This window comes from Hemicordylus capensis, chromosome 2, assembly GCF_027244095.1.
Source record: "Hemicordylus capensis ecotype Gifberg chromosome 2, rHemCap1.1.pri, whole genome shotgun sequence".
Lineage (NCBI taxonomy): Eukaryota > Metazoa > Chordata > Lepidosauria > Squamata > Cordylidae > Hemicordylus > Hemicordylus capensis.
In genome coordinates this window covers 255,998,639-256,020,202 of record NC_069658.1, presented here as the reverse complement: position 1 = coordinate 256,020,202, position 21,564 = coordinate 255,998,639, and the positions used below count along the sequence as shown (strand labels likewise).

General features: G+C 46.3%; 1 long non-coding RNA gene across 1 annotated transcript; it reads left to right on the top strand.

Moving 5' to 3' along the window:
- Positions 1 to 1,066: 1,066 nt before the first annotated feature.
- LOC128347158 (uncharacterized) lies at positions 1,067 to 7,955 on the top strand. The gene is made up of 4 exons (XR_008317410.1): positions 1,067 to 2,596; positions 4,864 to 5,219; positions 5,531 to 5,626; positions 7,645 to 7,955. It is a non-coding gene; the product is annotated as an uncharacterized LOC128347158 (long non-coding RNA).
- Positions 7,956 to 21,564: the final 13,609 nt, after the last annotated feature.

Sequence of the window (21,564 nt, the reverse complement as noted above, 5' to 3'; positions counted from 1 at the left end):
ATATACATTGTAGTCAAGCCATGATTTTGTTGTTATAGAAACCATTATGCATGTAAAGCCCTGCTTAAGCACAGGGAGAAACCTTTCAACTTCTTGTCCATTATTAAACTTGACTTTGTTTTATTCTAAAGTTAATTCAGTGTCCAGTGTATTATACCTTCTCCCCATGCAGCCCTCAGCCATACTTCTAAGAGGTTGTTAGGACACAAACCAAAGCAAGAAGAGCTTAGTGGTGGCAGAGGAATCTTGATACAGGGAAGAAGAGAGAAGAACATCATTCTCTAGATTTGGAAAGAGACCTCCCCCACTCACTAGCAGTGTCCCAGGGGAGAGCAGGTCTTGTGGTAGCAAGCGTGAATTGTCCCCTTTGTTAAGCAGGGTCTGCCCTGGTTGCATTTGAATGGGAGACTACATGTGAGCACTGTAAGAAATCCCCCTTAAGGGATGGGGATGCTCTGAGAGGAGCACCTGCCTGCTTGCATGCAGAAGGTCCCAGGTTCACTCCCTGGCATCTCCAGATAGGGCTGAGAGAGACTCCTGCCTGCAACCTAGGAGAAGCCACTACGAGTCTGTGTAGACAGAACTGAGCTGGATGGACCAATGGTCTGATTCAGTATATGGCAGCTACCTGTGTTCCTATCACAGGCAGGATATGGCTTATCACAGAAGCTTTTGCAACTTATTTCAGAGGATGTGATGTAGAATTCATAGACTGAAAAGGAGAAGTGAAAGTAGGAAAGCACTATCTTGCCAAATCCCTGAAGCAGTATGAATATATATATTTAATTTCTTTCCCATCCTTCCTCCAGGGGTCTTGGGATGTTTTATGTTTTTCTCCATCCTATTTTATCCTATCTCACGCTAGGCCATTTTATCCTTATGTCAGGCTAGGCTATTTAATCCTTATCTCGTGCTAGGCTAAGAGAGAGCAAATGGCCCAATGTCACCCAGACACTTTCCAGAGTAAACCCTACAACAGTGTCAATAAGGATCTGCTAAGTGTGCTTCCATACTTACTGTTTTGTGATACCGCAGTCCCTACACTGACAGCAAGGTGCCATTCACATTTCCGATGCCTTCTTTCAGATTTTTTCTTTGTGTTATAGTGCTACAACATTGCATGTGTATGGCAAAAAAAAAAAGTAGCCGTATTTTCCCGTTGAAGGAGTTTGAGATTCTGGGGATCATTTTTAATATGAACTTGCCACAGCAGGAACAGCAGGTGTGGCAGTCAGAGGTTCCCCATTGCCTGCATGCCCACCAGCCCTCCTGGCCACCACCGGTTCTACCTGCTGCTTTCGTGGCGAACGATAATGACATCATTATAGCTTGCTTCAAAAATGGCAAGTGTAGACAGTGAACTCCTTTGCAGCCAGGAAGACAGGCAGGTGGAAAACAGGGAACACCCACCCACTGGCTCAACCACCCACCCTCCTACTCATCCACGCCACCACCATCACACTCCACTTTCACTGCAGATGATAATGGCATTATGAGTAACATCATTGTAACCCACCATTAAAGCGGCAGGAGGAGGCCAAAGTGAGGATGTAAGGGGAGATGGTGGGGGCAGGCGATGGGGAGCACCCACTGGACCGCTAGCAAGGCATGCGTGCACCCTCAATGCACACTGCACATGTGAGCGAAGGGCACATGCTGGACCAGGCTCCCACATGACCCAGGCCATGACTGCCCCTGCCTGCTTGGTGCCCTGTGTGACGACTTATTTTGCCTAGTGTTGAAACAACGTCTCTTAACAATGCTGGAATTACAATGCTAATATAATCATCTCTTTGAAAGTCTCTTTGTTCAGTCAGTGGGAAAATCATCAAAGAAGAAACTGAGCCCTTCTCATTTTGTCTTGAGGGAATTTTTATTTATTTATTTGGTAGTTAAGGACATTGGCCATTGAAACACATTGCTGAATGTCTGTATGGAGTATGCTGGTTTATTATTTATGTAGCTCTATAATGAAAATGGTAGAGATTGCCAGATCTGTCTGCTAGTTCTGAGGTTACTGTTAATTCAGCTGACCAATTAGATTTTGTCACAGAACTCCCCAAAACCTAATTTAAAGCAGCTGTGATGAGGATTGCTTTGCTGAACTTGTTCTAGATACAGGAACGGATTGTCAGGGTTGGCTCAGGAGTTCATAGTGGCCATGATGACTATGGGCCTGTCCCAAGTGGTCTCTGGACTGATGCATGTTGCAGGTCACACACTCAACTTGGTATTTTGCTCTGATCAGGGTGGTGTCCCGTGGGTGGGGACTTCCATTAGCTCCCCACTGTCATGGATGGATCACCATCTGGTTGAAGTAGGACTTGCAGTCACAACCCACCTCTGCAGGAGTGAAGGACCCATTAGGTTGGTCCGCCCAAGCAGGTTATTGGATCCAATAGGATCCCCTAAAGGCTTGGAAGGGTTTAAAGCTGGCTCTGCTAGTGATTCTGTCAGTGCTCTGATGCAAATATAAAACATATAGAGTGGTAGACATATAGAGTGGTAGACACATTCGCTCCTAAGCATCCTCTCCAACCTGCTTTAAAGTCAGCCCCGTGGTATTCAGATGAACTGCGGGAGTTGTAGCAGCAAGGTAGGTGACTAGAGTGCAAGTAGAGGAAGACTCAGTGCAAATCGACAGAGTGCAACACAGAGCTCCTTTGAGGATCTATGCTCTGGCAGTGCAGATGGCAAAGAAGCGGTTCTTTGCCCGCATTGCTTCTGCAAATTCATGTTGTGCATGATGTGCATGAATCAATTTTTTCATTTCAATTCCTACTCGAATCAAATCACTCCCAATTTGTTTAGGATCCAAATCTGCCCCCACCTCATTGAATCCAACGAGAGTGGATTCAATTGTCATTGAATCCACTCTCATTTCCTACCAGAGAATCTACTCTCAGAACACCTCAGAAACAACAAAACCCAGTTCCCCATGGGCTTATGGGTTTGGGGGTGGTTGGCACCCTATATGTACTACACCACCACTCTCTCTGGGCCACCCTGGTGCCCCCCAAATTGAGTTATGGGACTGTTGAAATGTCCATTATTCTTTAGGGAAGAAAGCTTAAAGAAGTGCAAAATTCAGAAATTATTCTTTTAAAAATCACCCCTTTCACCAATTTATTTGAAATCTGGGTGGTAGCAGGCATCCATTGGGACACTACCACTTGATCCACTCTTCTGCCTGCAAAATCCCTTTTCTGCCCCCAATCTACCCCAAAGACATGCCAACTTCAAAAATTCTTTAATAATCACCCCTTTCCCCAATTTCTTTGAAATCTGGGTGGTACTTCCTTGCACCCATTGGGCACTACCACCCGTCACAACCCACTCTGGGCCACCCTGGTGCCCCCACATAGAGCTATAAGGTTGCTGAAATTCCAATTATTCCCTATGAGGGAAAGCTTAAAGACGCACCAACTTCAGAAATTCTTTAAAAATCACCCCTTTGCCCAATTTCTTTGAAAATTGGGTGATAGCTTCCACCCATTTGGCACTACCACCCAACCCACTTTGGCCACAAAATGGAGGTCTGGATCTCAGAAAATTTGGGGTCTGAATCTGAGGTAATTTGTTTTGTACCCGAATCTGGGCAATTGAGGACAGGGGTTTTGTCTACAAATCACCCGAACTGGCCAGATTCGATGAGAATTGTTTTGCACATCCCTATTCGATATAATTGACCATGGTATCCTGCTGGGTCGCTTGAAGGAGGTGGGATTGGGTGGCATTGTTTTACTGTGGTTCCATTCCAAACTCTCTGGCAGATTCCAGATGGTGTCACTTGGAGACTGTTGCTCTGAAAAGAGCTAAAGTGTGTGGTTCCAGAAGTGAGAAAAGTGAGAGCTAAAGTGTGTAGTTCCAGAAGGCTCCATACTGTCTCCAATGCTTTTTAACATCTACATTCAACTTTTGGGAGAGATCATCAGAAAGTTTGGTATGGGATGCTACTAAACTGTTGATGGCACCCAGATCTATTTCTCCGTACCATTTCATCAGGAAATGGCATGACCCCCCTAAGTGCCTGCCTGGAGGTGATATTGGGGTGGATGAGGGATAACAGGTTAAAGTTGAATCCAAACAAGATGGAGGTACTGTCTGTAGGGGTTCGGAATCCAAGAGATGGCTTAGATCTGCTTGTTCTTGATAGGGTTACACTGCCCCTAAAGATCAGGTTTGCAGTTTGGGAGTGCTCCTGTATTCCAAACTCTCCTTGGTTTCTCAGGTTGAGGCCATGTCCAGGAGCACTTTTTAGCAGATTAAGCTGATACGCTAGATGCATCCATTTCTGGAGACAAATGACCTTAAAATGGTGGTACATATGATAGGCTTGACTACTGTAATGCACTCTACTTGGGACTGCCTTTGTACATACGTCAGAAACTGCAATTGGTACAGAATGCGGCAGCCAGATTGGTTTCTGGGTTCACCTGAAGGGACCATATAACACTGGTTTTGAAAGAATTGCACTGACTGCCAATATGTTTCTGAACGAAAAACAAAGTGCTGGTTATTACCTATCAAGCCCTTAATGGCTTTGGTCCAGGGTACTTAAGAGAGCACCTTCTCTGTCATGAACCCTGTCGCCTGTTACGATCTTCTGGAGAGGTCCGGTTATAGTTGCCGCCAACTTGTTTGTTGGCAACTCGGTACTGAGCCTTCTCTGTAGCTGCCACAGGGTTTAGAATGTGCTCACTGCTGAAATAAGAGGATCTCCTTTTCTGTAATTAGGAGGACCCTGAAGACGTACCTGTTTTCCCAGGCTTTTAACTGAAATCTAAATTTTAATGTGCTTTTATTTATTGTGATTTTTTATTTATTCATTTAGCAAATTTATTTACCACTTGACTTCCTTAGACTCGAAGCAGTTTACATAAATTAAAACAACAACGACAAGAGAAGAAGGGGTGGCGGGGGAGGAAGAAAGAAAAGGAAAAAAGAAAAAGACCCGCCCCCCACACACTCACATGATAAAAACTAAAAGCCTGGGAAAGCCTGGTTTTCAGGAGCTTCTTAAAGGACAGAAGAGAGGGGGCATTACAAATCTCAGGAGGCAGAGTGTTCCATAACAAGGGGGCAGCAACAGAGAAGGCCCTCCAACAAGCCCGGGCCCCACATACCTCCCCTGGGCCTAGAATTCTGAGAAGGCCCACCTGATAACCTCACCGGGCGTGTCGAAGTTGGACAGGAGAGGCGGTCCTGAATGTACACAGGTGCTAAATCCTTCTTTTATCTGTTTTGTGAATTGTAAATGTTTTATATTTTATATTATGTTTTAATTTGCCCACCACCTAGAAATTTTTATGTCAGGCAAAATAGAAATTCAATCAATCAATCAATCAATCAATCTGTGGATTTGGAAAGCCTCTGGTTTCCCCTTCAAGAAGGCTTCTTTGCTGCCAATATATTGAAAGGGATGGTGATGGGTGATTTTAGCTCAGAAAACACTGTGGCTCCTCATAAACCAGTGCTGCTCAAACTCCAAATCTGTATGCTCCATTGATCTTTTCTCTTTTTCTTTCAGGTAAAACGTTGACTTGCTATTATGGTCATCATCCCGTGGAAGGTTCTGACAATGGCTTCTGTGTATCAGGCTCTTCACCAGGATATAGAAATAATGGTATTATTTTGAAACCTGTTCATTTTTATAATTCGCCAAGGGTTTTCATAATCACCAAGAATTTTTATAATCCTTTATAATCACCGAGAATTAATACAATAATTATCCAAGAATTCTACTTTCCAAAATTATGGGAGAGGACTCTTAGGATGAGTTGCAGAAAAAAGGTTCTCTCATTATCAGACTTAAAGGTCTATTGCTTTCAAATATGACATTTGTGAGGCTAGTAATTTGAAACATAGAATGCATAATCTACGTGTCAAGATTCACAAATGTATCTAATTTCAAATGCTAAAAAAATCCACCCGCTCCTTTGGTCTGCCCTTCATGGCACTGGACCTGCCACATAGGGGGTTATCCTAGCTTAACACCCTGCACTGCCCACCAACCACACAACAAAGCAGTGAATCCCTTTTGTAGGTCCTCCAAAAAAATCTGGATGGCCTGAGGCAAAGATGGACCCATCACCTATGAATAATTCAGGAGAGGGGGAAAACAATGTCAGGATGCACCAGACCCACCACCAACTAAGGAATGCACAAAATGGTCAGGTCTGCTTTGATCTTTTTCCTAGCCCTGTCTATCCTACCCGGTTTGCTAGCCCCCCTCCACACCCTGCGTATATACAGGTCAGACCAAATCACAATCAAATTTGGAAGCCAGCATTATACCACACCAGTGTTAGCCCAGGCCTTGCAAATAAGAGATGTCCCTGACTGCTGACTCGGTCATTCTCCCCCAAGAAAAACAAAAGGTTGTCCGGAGGTGGATTATCCTCCAAGAACTCCAGCAGGACAGACAAAAAATGGGCAAATCGCATACCCCACCAACCAATCCAGGAGATCGATGCCCACTCCCCAAGTCCTAGTTGTGTTCTAGGTTCAGCCCCAGATGCCTTATTGGGGGCCAAGAAGACAACTGAGTGCCCGAGGATGAAGACCGTTGCCCGCTCCATCGGCAGCGCTGGTCCTTCAGGGAGAAGAATGAAACTAGTGACTGCACTCAAGAAACCTAGCACGAGTAGCACTGGTAGCCGCTTGAATGCCATCAGCCAAGCCGCTGAATGGCTGTTCTGAGATATCACAAAAGAGAGGCCACGAAGGCAGCACCTATCTGAAAAGAGTTCAATGATAGGTGAGCTGTGGATACCTCCGCAGCCGGCAGGGCTTTACGCACATAAACTGAAATGTCAAAACTGAAATTGGGAGAATGGCCATCCATCCTCATGAACGAACAGGCACCTACTGGCAGACCCACGCAGGGCTGCGCACTGGTCCTAGATCCCACAGGGCTCAAAACAGCGTTGTCAGATCTGTTCAAATGAATAACATGTCCCTGACCCTTCTGGTCAGTTTTGGAAAACCTTAAGTGTGGCTCAGCATGCCCAGATTTAAACACTAGATCCCCCCAGTGCAGAACTCTGGAGGATGGACCACCCCTGTCCCTGGGGAATAACTCACCTGTCTGCTGAGAATGGACTGAGGGAGGAGAAAGCCGACACTATCTGTAGGCCGGAAGCCCCGCCCTCTCCCAGCCAAGAGCCAATCGGCTCACACCCCAGCCTCATGCTTATGCAGGGGGCTGGGGCAAACAAACTGTGCCACCCTTTCGGGCAATGAGTGGCTGGATTTTTAAAAATGTTTATATGTGTTGTTTATGTTATGTTCATTGTTTATATGATGTTCATTGTTTATATGAAGGTGAAGCAGGGATCTTAAATAACTGTTTCCAGTTTTTGTTTGAACCTGGTTGATGAGTCAACCTTAACATTTTTCTTAAATGGAAGGTGTTTGGATCCCAGAATTGTTTAAAGACATATTAAAAACCTTGTCCAGTGCTGAGACCTGGCACAAATTAAGCTCAATTCACACATTTTTTTGGTCAACATTTACTCCTGATTTAAATTCTGAGGCAACATTTACTCCTGATTTACATTCTGTTTCTCTCACCTGCCCACCAGTTCACATCTTCCAATTAAAAGGATGTCTTGATGATGCTATTTTCTTTACCTTCTACAGACATAGTCGGATTTCGAAGAGAAGATTTTGAGAAATGTAACACAAAACTAAGATATGCTGGCGACATATGGAAGTTTTCCTGCTGCACAACAGATAAATGTAATCCTCTTATAAAAGCTAAAATAGAATATAATATCTAAAACCTAAAATCTGCTCATGGCAAGTGAGCCCGGCCTGTCAGTAACCTGAAGGCCTAACTTCCTGGATGAAGCCTTTGGTAGATTTAGCCCAGCTGCTTATGTCTTGAATAGATGTCAGGCTGCTGAAATAAATGAAGATGGATTGATAAACAAGCATCCCAAAACACAGTATATGTTTTGTTTAATATATTTGTATTACGGCAGCTGCCACAGCTTCATAGTTTCATGAGGAGCCCATGTATGTCTTGGAGCATTTCCTTCAAATATCTTGTTCTGTTGCTAAACACTGTACTCATGCAAATGTTGGGAAGACAAGAGTCTAAGGGAACTGGGTGCTGCGGTAGAGGACTCCCATTCTAATCCATATAAAGAGGGAAGCTTGGAATTGTATGTAATGTTTTTGAGCATTGTGTGGTGTCCCAAGCATGCAGGCAACCACAGATGTATGGATGGCAAAACAAAAGCATCTAGTCCAGGGACGGAGCCACGATTGGGCCAACGGGTTCAAAGAACCCGGGCCACTGATCAATCAGGGGCCGCGAGAGCGGCCCTGACACACACCCTGTGTCTGACGTTAGACGCAGGGAGGCTAGTTTAGCTCCCAAGCAGGGGCCACGCAGCCCCTTCGGGAGCTAATCAAAGTCTGGCGCTGCGTTCGCACCGCCAGCCAGGAGAGGCTCTTCCCTGCGAAGGCAGGGAAGAGTTGCTCCTGGCTGCGTGCTGCAAACGCAGCACCAGCCTAACTAGCTCCTGAAGGGGCCGCACGGCCCGTTCAGGAGCTAAAAGACTGTCTTCCCTGCAGGGAAGAGCCGCTCCTGGGCTGTGCTGCGAAAGCAGTGCCAGACTTCGTTTAACTGCCAACGCTATAGTTTAGGTTATGGTCCATTTAATTCCCCAAATTAAACATTTTCAGATATCCCACGGCATGAAGCCATGTCTGGATAGCTTCCTGGCTCACTTTTATGGCCACTGCCTTGCCTCCCCTCCATTATCCAGAGGTGTGGGTGGGAGTATTTCACTTAACTGGTGGCAAACCTTGCTGCTGCTGGTATCTGGAATGAAACATGGGACAGAGGGACCTGGAATGGCATCCAAATGGGTAGGCTGTCCCATGCCGCACTGCACAGTTGATCTCCGTGCATGCGCAGAGGCCATTTGAGGGGTTCGTATGGCAGTGTACTTCTAGATAAAGGCCTCTCTCTGGTTTCTCAGGCTGAGATAGTAGCTAGAGGTGATTTTTATCAGCTTCGGCTGATACATCACTGTTGTGAATAGTGGATTTAAGCCCAGCCTTTGTCTCAGAGCAAGTCCACGTGGAGGAAAGAAAAATGCTGATTCATTCCCACCACGTTTACTCAACAAAGGCTGTTCCTTTAAACTTAAACTGGTAGAAAATACTTTGCCACCACACCCTAATTTTAGAGCTTTGCCCCTCCCTGGATTTGGGTGATTGTCCAGGGAGACTCTCATTCTCTTGACCAGATGGAAAAATACAAAAAACCTTCCACATGGCTGTTGGCCATTAGGCAGCCAGACTTCATGGCTGGTGCACACGAAGCCTGCTCCCCATCTTCTCTCATCTCCCTCCGGGCCCCTTCTGAGAACAAAGACCCGCTTCACTTTCATCCACCAGACCCTCTATGTCCCGGTCACCGTGTGCTGAGTGGCTGATCCCCAGAGGTCACTGCCTGTCAGTCAGGAAAGGGTTCACTTCCAGTTCACTCTTTACAGGAAAGGAGAGGCTATTACTGCCTGATTGTTACAACCACCTACAGACATTTTTTGAGGAGAATGACCTAACAACGGTGGTGCATTTGCTGGTAACCTCCAGACTTCACTATTGTAATGCACTTTATGTGGGGCTGCCTTCATATGTAGTCAGAAACTGCAATTGATACAAAATGCAGCAGCCAGGTTCTGCATTTGACTCCTATTTCAAAAGCATTACACTGGCTGCCCATACATTTCTGTGCAAAATATAAATTGCTGGTGATTACCTATAAAGCCATAAACAGCTTGGGCTCAGGCCTCACGAGGGGATGGGGAGTTTCTGCTGTGTTCTCTGCACCACTGTTCTGGGGTTTTCCCCTATTAATCATTAGAATTGGTCAACACAGATCTGCAGCATAATGTGGGTGGATCTGCCATATCTTTTGAAAGCCTATTGCAATCACTAGTAGATCCTACATAACAATATCATATTAGGGGTGTGTCTGAACCGGTCTGGAGGCCATACTAAAGGCCTCCGAACCTCCAGACCGGTTCGGACTTGGCCGGTCCCGGTCCGGGTGGGGGGTCCCCCTTTAAGGGCGGGGAGGGCTTGCTTACCCCTCCCGCCTCTTTGCCCCCACCAGAGGCCGTATTATACCTAGTAAATGGGGTGCTGGAAACCAGCCGCCCCGCCCCCCCGCGAGCGGATTAGGGACAAAAATTAGCAAAGTACTGCCACCGTCCCGCCCTCCCGCCCCTCCCCCCCCCGAGTGCTCACCGCATTGTTGCTAAAAAAAGAGAGGAGCCCGCCGAACAGAGCTCCTCTCTCGGCAAAGTCTGTGAAACAACTGAGGCCTGGGGCGCGCGCGCGCGATACGACTTCTAAAAGAACTTCCGCCGGAGGCCCGGTCTACCCGGCCTCGTCCCGCCGGGTAGACTGGGCCTCCGATCTACCTCTGGGAGCTGCCTACTAGGGCCCTTGGAGGATCTCGAGCAGGCCTCGCGGAGGCGGGCCTTAACTGGGGAGCCTATTAAGGCTCCCGACATAGGTTTGGGAGGCCGCGCAACTGCGTGGCTGTGGCTGCAGCTGCAGCCAGGGAGCCTTTTAAGGACCCTGGTAAAACAGGAGGCTGTGTGGCGGGCTGCAACAGCCGAGGAGCCTTTAAGGCCCCGGCGAAGCATCCAGAGGCCGTGCAGCAGCAGGGAGGGGCCTATTAAGGTCCCCGGAAGTTGGGAGCAGCAGCGGTGCCACAAGCCAGTGGCTCTCGCCGAGGACTGGGAGGCAGCTAAGCAGGTAGGCTGCTCTACTCTCTGAGCTGACTCTGAGATGGGTGCAGGGCAGGGACTTCCCTCCCTGCTGCTACTGCCATGGTCTGCTCTCCACTCTGCCTGCAGCAGCAGCTGCTGCTACCACTCCAGTCCCTTTCCCTGCCCCCACTGCATATTCTGTTCCTATCCCTTGGGAAGCCCCCTCTCACTGGCTTCAGCCTCCATGAGGTTTGCAAGCTACTTCAGTTTGCCAGCTGCCTCAGAGCCAAAGCCAGCAGGAGGGAAGGGATTGCCCAGGCCAGCAGGCACTTGCTAAGGGGCAAGGAGCAACAAGCAACTCATGCCCATTTACTCTCTCTGGGCCCTTACTCACTTTCCTCCCCTCTCCAGTGTCCCGCAGCAGCCCTTCTCTCTCTTCCCTGCTTGCTCCCTGCTGCAAAGGCTATGAGGGCCTGGGGGAGTGGCAGGGGAGGGGATGGATGGATGGAAGGAAAGCAGCCAGACCCCTCGGCTTCAAGATGCTCTTTGAAGGGGTTGCAACAGGAAGTAAACCATAAAATCAATAATGTACAAACACAATAAAACAAACAATGAAGTGGAGTCCCCGTGAAGGATTACAGATGAGCAAAGAGTCAAACCAATTGTATTCCCTTCCCTATTAAACCATATGGCAGTTTCATTGAAAAGCTCTCTAAAATAAACTGGCTTTCACTTGCTTTTAAAAAATTCACACGATAGTGTTCTACAAACACATTCACTAGAAAGGCAGGATTGCCTGTAGCTCTCTGTCAAACACACATTTGGTGGCAAGCCTGGCTTTGGTTTTAAGTAACACAAGAACGTTGGCAAAGTTGCACATTGGGTATGGTTGTGTGAGCATTGATTGGATCCATGCCTGCTGCTGTCACTGGGCAGCTTCATCTCGGACGCCTGCCTCAGAAGGCTGGATGGGGAAGGAGCAAGGCTGGTGGAGAGTCCCTGCCACGCTCGGACCGGCCCACAGGGCAACAGGGCATATTCCCGGTGAGCCCCATCCGAGGGGCGCTCCTGCGCCCTGCCACACTCAGCAGCAGGAAATACTCCCACCCTTAAGCACCCATTCTGCTCAAAACCCAGCGCCCTCCCCACAGACATTCCACCGCCCTCTCAGTGCCCTCAGTCCGGCCCTGGGAGAGGGAAGAAGCCAGAGCTGGTTGGCCTGGCTGGGACACCCGGCCATGATATGAGGCTCTCCTCTTCTCCCCGCCCCCCAAAGCCAAACACTACAGGCTGCCTCCTGCAGCCCAGCTATCCTTGCCTCACACATTTATCCACTCCCTTCCACCAGTTATTTATTTTCTTTTCCCCCCCTTCATTTCTCTTCACCCCCATTTCTCTCCTCTCCCTATTTTCTTCCTCTCCTCCCAGCCAGCATTCTCTCTAATAGGGATTCCCAGACGTTATTGACTACAACTCCCATAATTCCCATGCAAAATCCATGGCAGCTGGGGATTCTGGGAGTTGTAGTCAACATCTGGAAATCCCTGTTAGAGGGAGCACTTTTCCCAGCAATTTTAAAGCCCTTTATTCTTTTCTTCCCCATGTCATTTCTCTTAACCCCTTTCCCTCTTCTCCAGAGTACTTCCTCTTATCCAGCTGTTCAGGCTTGGCATGAGAGAGAGGAGGGGAAAGGGACATTGATGGGCAAGGCTTGGTGAGAGAAAGAGAACAAAGGGAGAATCTGATGGGCATCTGATGGGCATCTAATTAGACTGGACTAATTAGATTCGAAACTGGAAGAAGAAGCCAGAAAGTTCCTTTAGGGTATATGCATACGCTGTTTTTCAGATAATTGCCAGATTGGCTTCCCATGTTGGTGTGGTGCAGAGAAGGAATGGATTCTGTTGGGAGAAAAATAATTTTAAAAACCTGTTTGCTGTGCAGACAACTAACTAGGTGGTTTTCTGGCCAGTATCTGTAACTTTAATATGCCCACTGTGCTGCGATTCATTGGGCAAGAATTAAGGAAGTGTAAAAAACATTTGTTGTTTGCAAGGACAGACACCCAAGCCAAGTGGTGGTCACCCGTGGTGGGCAGAGAGTGGCATCCAGCTGTTCAGCAGGCATGGATTAGCGAGAGGGTGTCCCCATGCATCTTTGCTTCCCATGGTGTTCTCTAAGTTACAGGAGATGGTTCATAGCTGCAGCAAGCATCATTGGAAAACCTATGACTTTTCTATTTATGAATGCAGTTTTGAAATAGGCAGGCAAGCTGCTCTTGTAACTTCAGAATGCATTTGTTCTTCACTCTTACAGCTGGCCTCTGCTTTACCTTAGATAGATTTATTTCCTTTTACATGTATAGCCTGTGCTTCCTCCAAGAAACCCAGAGTAGTGCACATGGTTAATTTATACCTCCAAAAGCCCTATGACAAAGGTTCTGCTGAGAGATAAGTGACTGTCCCAGAGTCACCCAGTGAGTTTCATGGCTGAATGGAGATTTGAACTCAGGTCTCCCCAGTCCTATTCCAATACTCTAACCCCTACATCACACTGGCTCTTGGCTCTAAACCACACATGACATTAGTTTACTAAAAGAAGTGTGATAAGCTGTTGCAAAGGATGCCAGGGTCTTCCTATGACCTTTTAGCATAGCATTTACACTTCTTAAATTTAAATTGTTATTTAGCTACCTCTGGAAATATACAGTGTCTGTCCCCACTGTATCTCCCCTGCTCCATTTCATGTAAACATTCTTGCTTCCTGTACAGGGTTGTTTTAGATATTGCTGCAGTGATATGTTTAAATGCTTTGAAATTCTATGGTGCTGTATATATTGATAGGAACTGAAAATAATTTTCCTCTCTTGGGTAGGTGTATGGGGTGAGGGGTGAGAGGGCAGGCATCTTGTGGAAATTGGTGGGGAGAGAGAACTTAAAGCAGTGCTCTTTTAGGGCTGAAGTGAGGATTATGGAGTGATTCACAGAGTGAATTAGGATGCCATCCACTTCCATTTCTAACAATCTTGCAGGAACTGGACTACGTAGGAACACATATATCCAAACTATTTTATTAATATAGAATTGTGCTTCTTAAAACTGATACTTCATTTGAAATATTTATAGTAAGTTAGTTCGTAAGTAAGTAAGTAAAACTTTATTTCGGTCGTAGACCAGCAATTCAACAATATTTTAAAAAAAGAAATAAGAAAATAATAACAATATAAAATCAGACTACATTTATATGCATTTGGCATATTATATAATAACTAGCTGACCCGTGCGGCCGCCGCCGCCCTGCGGGGGCCGAGTACAGCCGCCTCGCCTCCGCGGCCCGGCCAGTCCCGCCGCCTCGCTTCCGCGGCCGGGCCCGGTCAGGCCAGGCCACCTCTCTCTCTCCTCCCGCCCCCCGTCTCCGGCGGGGCAGAGTGCGGCCGCTGCCGCCAGCGGGCCTGGCCGGCCCCAGAGTGCCGCCGCCGATGCCGCGGCCGGCCCCAGAGTGCCGCCATCAGGCCCGCCGCCTTGCCTCCGCGGCCGGGCCCAGCCCGGCCAGTCCCGCCACCTCGCTTCTGCGGCCGGGCCCGGCCCCGCCGCCTTGCCCCGCCTCGCTGGGCCCACCGCTCGCTGGGCCCCGCCACCACGGCCTGGCCCGCCGCCATCGTGCTGGGCCCGCTGCATCGCCCCGCCTCACGGCCGGGGCCACCGCCACCTTGCTGGGCCCACCGCCTCGCTGGGCCCACCACCTCGCTGGGCTCCGCCGCCGCGGCCCTGGGCCCGCCGCCTTGCCTCCGCAGCCAGCAAATTCTCCTGGGTGTGCTGCCAGCCAATCAGGCGCCCCCTGCAGCCCAGCCAATCAGCTGGGCTGCCGGGACGCATTTCTCCTGGGCACACCCAGGAGAATTATATATATAGATATTTGGCCACAATATGAATAACATCCAAATTAGGATTAGTTAGCAAACAGTTTAAATAAAAATCATCTCCATGACCCAGAAAATTAATCAAAAGTCCGGCAATTAGTTGGTGCCTTATGTCTCTGTAATAATCACAATACAGTAAAACATGAGCAGTTGTTTCAACATTACCAGATCCACAAGGGCATAATCTTGATGCATATGGTATACCCTGGAATCTCCCATGGAGCACAGCTGTTGGGAGAGCATTTACATGGGCAAGTGTTAGAGCTCATCTAAACTTTGGAATTAGGATGCTTCTTAAATATGTAGCAGGCTTGAGCTCGATGCTCTGACTTCCTATGTAAATTTTACTCGGTAACTTTGCATGTTCCATCTGCAACTCCACGTCATGGATACATTGCACAATTGTTCTTCTAGCCTGATTGAAACCTGATCTAATAAGATCATCTTGAAAGAATCCGTATAATAGTAATTTTTTTGTAATTGCCAATTTCCATTTGGATTTAAAAGTGTCTTCCAAAATTAAATGTACTAAGCCGACTTTTGTGAATACCAATTTTAACCAGTAAAGTATAATAGATCTCTAATAACATGATTCGAATCTAACCAGACCCACCGCCCTTCTAATAACAGTATTTGGGACACAGCACGGCAGCTATAATATAGTTCTTATGAACTTAGTTTGAAGTGTTTCTAGTGGAGCAAAATTACTAAATAGGCCCAATTGTGCACCATACATAATCTGAGGACACACTTTGGCCAATAGTAGTTTTAGTGTGACAGAGATGTACGAAGCTCCCCGTGAGAAATGAAATGATTTGATTAGATTAATTGATAATTGGGTGCTCTGAATAATATGTTTTTGATGTGCGATACGTGAGCCAGATGAATGGAATACAACACCTAAGTATTTATAAGATTGAACTTGTTCAATTGTATTCCCATTCATGTGCCAAGTATATCTCTTCGGCCGTTTAGCAAACACCAAAACTTTTGTCTTTTGGTGGTTTACCTCTATCATTTGTCTGTTATAAAATAAACTTAATTGTGCCAATGCTCGATGTAGTCCTATGGGTTTCTGGGATAAAATGTTCATATTGTCTGCATACAGCAGGTCTGCAATATGCTTCTGTGCCAGTTTTGGTGGGTGCAGAGACATGTCGGATAAACAGCTCACCACTGAGTTGATATAGATGTTAAATAAAGTAGGTGCCAAAATGCAATCCTGCCTTACTCCTCTACTAGTTGGAACATCTGACAATAAATAACCATACTGATTACAATGGACCCGCAATCGAGACTTTTCATATAGCTTATAAATTAATAGTAGTAATCTCTTATCAGTTTCCAAATCTATTCATTTTTGCCAGAGCCTGTCTCTTGAGATGGATTCAAACGCCGATTTCAGGTCTATGAATGCAGTATAAAGCACAGCACCAGAATTAGCCGTATATTTTTCAACAAGATAATGGAGGGTCAGGGCATTTTCCGTAGTAGAGTGACCTGCTCGGAAGCCAGCCTGTTCAACTGCAAGAATGTTCTTATCCTCAATCCAGTCCACCGGCTTAATCACTAAGTGTTTAGCATATATTTTACTAATCAAACTCAGGAGACTTATAGGCCTATAATTTGCAGGATCACTCCGTCTATCTTTTTTATATATTGGGACTATTATCGCTGCTCCCCAATGTGGTGGAATTTTTGCCGTATTATCGATATACGTGAACAGTGAGGCTAAAACTGGAACCCACCAGTCTAAGTTAGACAGAATCACCTCTATAGTAATATAATCAATTTCACGGGCTCTGTCTTTTAAAAATTGTCTACAAGACCTTCTACTTCCGAGCAGGAAACCGGACCCCATCTCGGGGGGTCAGTTGTATATGCCTCAACATTCACCATTATGGAGTCATTTTGTCTGTACATCTCATAAAAATGATGTTCCCATTTATCAGCCAAAATTATACAATCAGGTAAAGTGGGAGCTCTTCCTAACAAAGGTGCTACCAAGCGCCAAAAGGTGCTTTGATTTTTTTCAGTTTGGCCGCTTCTATTAACTCCTTCCCTCTCTGTATCATCCACTGAGATTTCTTTTTTTTTTTAACAGCCTCTTTTATTGCCTCCTCATTATTAGTAAACCCTGTACATTGAACTTAGTTATATCATCTGTATATCTATCAAGTGCCTTTATTAACATACCTTTCACCTCTCGGCAATCTCTATCAAACCAGGGACGAGAAATAGCTTTCCATCCAGTTTTTGGAATAGTGTTAATGAGCATTGGATGTATTAAGGTTAAGAGACTATCATAATGATCTAGCAAGCCGCTACCATCAGGCATGGATGTCCCTTGAATAATAACATCCCGTAAGTACTGGGCTTTTGAGGAGTTAAGTAAATCAGTGAGGGCGTGCAGCCTGCCCAACTGTCCATTTCGCCCTTTGTGGGGCATTTCCCTTTGGTATACCTAAAGCCCACTCACAGTCCAAAGAATTTCTCCCTCTTAATGTTATGTTCAGCAGTAATGGAAAATGGTCACTTTCGGGCGAGGTATCACTTAAAAGTGCCCCACCCATGGTGCTAAATTTCTTGTAACAGCAACATAGTCAATTAATGAAGGATTCGGACCTGTCCAGTGCATATACTCTGTGCCAGATAATCCGGTTGCATCGCACCATTGAGCAAGTGTAGATCCAATTTATGGAGAGCTGATAATAAATTCAGACCTGAGAAGTTAATTATAGCATCCTTTGACTGCCTTATAAATAGGGGAGAAGGGGTGGGTGGCATTGCTGGGTAGAAATGATATTTTGCAAAAACTGCCTCATCATTCTTCCCCACCCGGGCATTAAAATCTCCAGGAATAATCAGATGGGAATCATGATGCACTATTAATATGTCTGCAATAAAGGTTTCCACTTTAGCCCATGTCTCTGTCACCTGTGTACTTGAACTCATTGGCGCTATATAGATATTAATCAATATCAATTTAGAGCTCCCAATATTTATGTTAACCTATAAGAAACAGAAAAGAAAGGTCAGATATCAAAAGTTAACAGAAAAAAATAATTATTAACTGCCCTGAGCCACTTTGGAAGAGCAGTATAAAAATCGATCGATCGATCGATTGATTGATTATTTACACAGTCAGACAGGTGTTATTGACTTGTTTGTTTTATCCAGACATCGAGTCCTTCCCAAGGACCTGGGATGCCTGAATTTTATTGTCAGTGTTGTTGCTGTTGTTATAGATATCGTCGCAGAATATAGGCTCTTCCCAGTAAAGTTGCTTTTTGTAATTGGCTGATGGTGATTTCTGTGGCCCCTATGGTGTTGAGGTGCTCTTCAAGTTCCTTCTTGTAGGCCTGCTGTGTTTCATTGGTGTTGAATAGTTTCTCGTTATTGACCATTCGGGATCGAACCAAACCACACACACACCCTGGTTCCGTCGGACCGTAACCAGACTGCCAGGTCCAGTCCGGCCGGTCCACGAATTTTCTTTCTTTATTTTTTTTTTAATTAAAGTATATTTAAAATAACTTTAACCCCTTCAGGGGGCTTGCTGAGGGTGCGAGGGGGTGTCTGTGCGGGTTCCCTCTCCCCCCACCGGCTGGCCTTATTACTGCCGTGGCCCGCCACGGCTGGGTAATTGACCATTTTCCGCTATTCGGGCCTCTGTATGAGTGCATGGCTACCATTTTGGCAGCCATGCCATTTTGGCACAGCCTCGCAGCAGGCATTGGCACATGCACGGTGGCCACCAAAATGGTGGCCGTGCGCTCATATGGAGGCCCAAAGGGGCCGAAAATGATCAATTACCTGGTGATAAGGACAGCCGGCGGGGAGAGAGGGAACCTGCATGGACCCCCACCCTCGCAGTCTCAGCAAGCCCCCCCAAAGGGGCTAAAGATATTTTAAATATACTTTAATTTTTAAAAAATAAATTCACGGATTGGACTGGACCAGGGGGGTTCGATGGGGGGCTGGACCAAACTGGCCTGGTTTGCATGGAACCGGGCCATCCGGTTCCATGCACACCCCTAAACAGTATCATATGTAGTAGCTAAATTTTGTTATGTTGCCACCAGAATGCGAAATTTAAAGGAATAGATTTTAATGTAACTATATATAATCGTTAATGTTTATATGTATGATTGACTGTTTTAAGTATGTCAAGTCTTCTTCTTCTTCTTCTTCTTCTTCTTCTTCTTCTTCTTCTTCTTCTTCTTCTTGTCAATGACTGTAAATAAAGATTGGCTTGCATACCTGTTCCTTTTAGGGAAGTGTGACCCCATGTTGAACAGGCAGATCAAAATAGTCTCTGGAGTTTTGACCCCACACAATAAGTACCTCCATCTGATCTAGATTCAGTCTAAGTTTATTATTCATCATCCAGCCCATAACTGCCTCCAGACAGGCATTTGGGGAGGTTATGCCTTCTCCTGATGACGTTGACATGGAGAAATAGATCTGAGTGTCGTCAGCATACTGATAACACCCTGCACCAAATCTCCTGATGATCTCTCCCAGCAGTTTCATGTAGATGTTAAAATTTTATTTTATCCACAAAGAACCCATTATAAGTGTTACAGTAGAACGTCGTAGGGTTGTGCATTTTTTTTCTGTTTTGTTTTTGCCCCGAATCTGAAACACCCCAATTTTGTTCTTTGTTCAAAATCGGCCAATCTGGAACATCCCGATTTTGTTCTTTGTTCAAAATTGCAAAATCCGAATCCAAAACGTTTTGGATTTTAAAAAATGGCCCAGGGGCAAAACTAGTGGGTGGGGGTAGTAGTGCCCAATGGGTGGAAGCTACCACCCATCTTTCAGAGGAATTGGGAAAGGGCTGGTTTTTGGTGAATTTTTGAAGTTTAAGATTTTCCCCATAGGGAATTATGGAGGTTTCAGCAAAACTATAGCTTCACATCAAGGGGGAAAGGGATGGACCAGAGCAGAGTAGGGTGGGTGGTAGTGCCCAGGGGGGCAAGGAAGCAGCCAGAATTATTTCAAAGGAATTGAGCAGAGGGCTGATTTTTAAAGATTTAATGGAGTTTACTGGTCTTTAAGATTCTTCCCCATAGGGAATTATGGAGGTTTCAGCAGCACCATAACTGCACTTGGGGGGCACTGGGGTGGCCCAGAGCGAGTGGTGGTGTAGCACAAATAGGGTGCCCATAGGGTTCTGTTGTTTCTGAGACGTTTTGAGTGTAGATTCTCTGTTAGCATATGAGAGTGGATTCATGGTTTGTCATTGAAAATCTCATATGCTACTAGAGAATCTACACTCAACACCTCAGAAACAACAAAACCCAGTACCCCAATGGGTTAGAAACCCATGGGGTTGGTTGGCACCCTTTGTGTACTACAGCACCATTCACTCTGGCCCACCCCAGTGCCCCCCCCCCAGTGCCGTTATGGAGCTTCTGAAACCACCATTATTCCCTATGGGGGGGGAAGCTTAAAGACACTCAAACTTCAACAAATCACAAAAAAATCAGCCCTTTGCCCAATGCCTTTGAAATCTGGGTGGTGGCAGACACCAATGGGGGCACCACCACCTGACCCTCTCTTTCACCCCCAAAGGCCCCTTTCTGCCCCAAATCTGCCCCAAAGAACATAACAGCACACATCAACAATGTCCAAGGAGGACATTGGTCTGAGAAAGAGGGAAATGCTCCTTTAGAAGGACCCGTTCCAGGGATGATGAGCCCATATCCTCTCACACAGGGGATACTCCTCGGGGGGTGGGGGCCTCCTTGTAGTGGGTGATTTGATCATTAGAGGTATAGAGAGATGGGTTTGTGACCCGCGTGTTGACCACACGGTGACTTGCCTGCCTGGTGCGAAGGTTGTGGACATCACATGGCATCTAGACAGGCTCCTAGGCAGTACTGGGGAGGAGACAGGTGTTGTGGTGCACGTCGGCACCAACGATGTGGGGAAATGTAGTCATGAGGTCCTGGAAGCCAAATTTAGGCTGATAGGTAGCATTTTGAAGTCCAGGTCTCCCAAGGTAGCATTCTCAGAAATGCTACCTGTTCCACACGCAGGTACAGTGAGACAGGCAGAGCTGAGGGGTTTCAATGTGTGGATGAGATGTTGGTGCCAGGAGGAGGTGTTTAGATTTGTTAGGCACTAGAATACATTTTGGGGAAAGCTAGGCCTGTACAAAAGGGACGGGCTGCACTTGAACCAAGATGGAACCAGACTGCTGGCGCTTAAAATCAAAAAGATCACAGAGCAGCTTTTAAAATGACGCCTGGGGAACAGCAAATAGGAGCTGGGCAGTATCCCGTTTGGCAAAAGCCATCCTTTAAAGTGTGAGGCTGCAAAGAATTCAGATAAAACAGAAGGGGACAGAGCAGAGCCACATAAAGAGCAGACGGGAGCCTGTGCCAGCAGGTCAAAGAGTCAAAAGAATAGCATACATCAGGTGAGAGATTCAGCATCTAGGTGCTTATATGTCAATGCCAGAAGACTCCGAGCCAAGATGGGTGAGCTGGAGTGCTTGGTTGCTAAAGCAGAAATAGATATAGTGGGCATAACAGAAACATTTTTAGAGTATAAAGGTATTGCCTTCTTAATGATTTTTTGTCCTGCTCTGACATGAGTCGAGCAGTACCTATGCTACTTAAGAGCATAATAAAGCTTTGATTTTAAGTCCTCCTGATTGGGCTGATCATTGGACCCAAAAAAGGGGTATTCCAGGTATACATGTCACCCCTGCATGTTTCATTTTCAGTAACTGTCTCATTTACCAGGATCCCCACCCGGTCATGTAAATATATGGTATTTTTCCATATTCCCAGGGACTCATAATTCCAGTCACCTTCTGCGAAATTAAACACAGTGACAGAGGTATCTGTATGTTCTCCATCATGCAAAGGGAAATGCTTCCCCACATCT